The following is a 2,313-nucleotide window of genomic DNA, read 5'->3' on the forward strand; positions in this document are numbered from 1 at the left end:
CTTGGTTCCCTCCCCATCTCAGATTTGGGTGATCTCTCTAACCGGGATTATATGTATTGAAATAAGGGTTTCCAACCCTATTCCAGATGTAATTTACATCTTCATTAGGATTGTTGATATAGTGGAAGAGTAGTTTGTCTCCCTCATGTATATATGGTGCAGAAGTAGATTCGATACAGTTGAGTCTGTCCACTAAATGTTAATACTTGTCATCCTTTTGGATAGCCTTTATCATGGCAAGTTTCAGGCCATTTGTGAATCATTCAATTTGCCACTAGAAATAGTTTAATTACATGTTCTCAATGATTCTGTATGCATCCTTGTACATTCTGTTCATAAGGACTCTTGCTACTACTGCATTTAATCTAGATCGTGCATTTGCATTCAACCCATAATAAAATACCTACAATCACATCCACTTAGGGAATCCGTGATGCGGACATTTCTAAACCAACATTTTAAAATGTTCCCAAGCCTCATAGAAACTTTCTCCTTCCATCTATCTGAAGACAACAATATCTCTTTTGATCTGAACCACTTTGTTGGTAGGGAAAACTTCGGTAAGAATTTTCCAGCAAGTTCATCCCATGTCATGGTTGACCCTGATGCCTGTAAATCTAACCAAGAAAATGAATTTTCAATTAAAGAAAAGGGGAATAACTGAAGACGAATAGAGTCATCAGTGACCCCGTTATTCTTAAAAGTATCACAAAGTTTGAGAAACCATGTTGATTCGGATCCTCTGTCATTGTGCCCCTAAATTGCAAGTTATTTTGGATCATCTAAATTATTTTTGGCTTGATCTCGAAATTATTCACTACATTAATTGGCCTTGTTATGCTTTCCTAAACCATATCTAAACTTGGTAGTGCGTAGTCTCTTAAGGTTCTCTCGTTACGAGCCATCTACACGTTTGCGGGAAACTATGGTTCTAGTGGGTTTCCTAAAACATTATCGTCAACATCACCAAATAGTGGATTTTCACGTGGTATATTACTTCCAGTAGTTGGTGGTGGAACTTGCATCTGCTGTTGCTGCTATTGTTGCTTTCAGTGATTTTTTCAAACTATTCTCAATGGATCTATGGCTGCTACAATAGGCATGCCTCTATTGCGAGTCATACACTAAATCTAGAAAGAAAGGATTTGTAAATAAAATAAAATAAAATCGTATCTATTACCTAAAAAATTCCTAATCATTATTTTTAAATGAAAAAAAAAATCAAACTAGTGACATTACCTCCCCAGCAACAGTGCCAACAACTTGACTGTCTTCTGATGTACTAATGTCTAGAGTGTGAATACTGCAATAAAATATAGAAGTACGGGGCAGTATTCGTAAGTATACGGGTCGAGTTGTAATATAGTTTTACAACGAAGTAGGTGAGTGCTCCAAGGATCGTACCAAGGGAGGTGAGTGCTAGATTAATTCTAACTTAAAAACTAAAAGATCTAATTAGTACTTTAAATTAGTTATAGTACAAAAACATAAAATAAAGTATTTTTAGGGGTTTTATAATAATAAAACAAAATATCATAAAATAAATAAACTTCAAAAGATAATAAAGGAGAATGAATCAAATCTTGATTATGGGTGATTAGCTCGCTTCAGTAATCTCCATCAACTGTTGTTACGGGTACTCATCAATCAACTAGTCACTACCGCAGCAGGATTTTCCGATATTCCACTAACATAATGAGTCAACAAGGACTACTTACCTATCGACCTCACAGTCCAGACTAGCTTGGGGTGAAGGTGTTTATAGATGGGTCATACCAATTTTGGGTTAATTCCAACCTTGATGACTTCTTGGGGTTGTTAAGCCTAGGGTTTGTTTCATGTTCTACCTTTCTCAAATAGTTGATCCATCGAGTAACCTGAGTTACCTTAAAAAATAGTCAATAGATCATACCTCCACTCGGTAATCCCCCATAGAGGGATTAGTTCCTTATGATTTTCATAGACAATATAGAGTCAATATAAAGAGAAAGCATGCTAATTAAATCGATAGTATAGAGTATATGAAAGAGCCTAATTGTATTGAGATTAATCATGAATCCACAAGGTTTGAATGCTTTCCATAATGAAGATATCTTGAGAACAACAAAGAACAACTGAAATAAATTCTAAGATCGAGAAAAGAAAAACTAAACTAAATTTACTAAAGAAGGCTAGGCTAAGTGAATGATGTCTATAACATGTGCCAAAAAAGCCTATTTATAGTGTTCAAGTGGTTGTCGTCTTCAACCCTAGGTTAGTTGACGTTCCCCAGATTTAAGTTTGATTGTGCAAACCAAAACGTCCATGTTTTGT

The 2,313-nt window shown here is 35.4% G+C and overlaps 1 non-coding gene across 1 annotated transcript; it reads left to right on the forward strand.

Annotated features, from left to right (window-relative positions):
* The first annotated feature begins 425 nt into the window (after positions 1–425).
* Positions 426–531, forward strand: LOC128287566 (small nucleolar RNA R71). The gene has a single exon (XR_008278266.1). It is a non-coding gene; the product is annotated as a small nucleolar RNA R71 (small nucleolar RNA).
* The last annotated feature ends 1,782 nt before the right edge of the window (positions 532–2,313 follow it).

This window comes from Gossypium arboreum, chromosome 13 (assembly GCF_025698485.1).
Source record: "Gossypium arboreum isolate Shixiya-1 chromosome 13, ASM2569848v2, whole genome shotgun sequence".
Lineage (NCBI taxonomy): Eukaryota > Viridiplantae > Streptophyta > Magnoliopsida > Malvales > Malvaceae > Gossypium > Gossypium arboreum.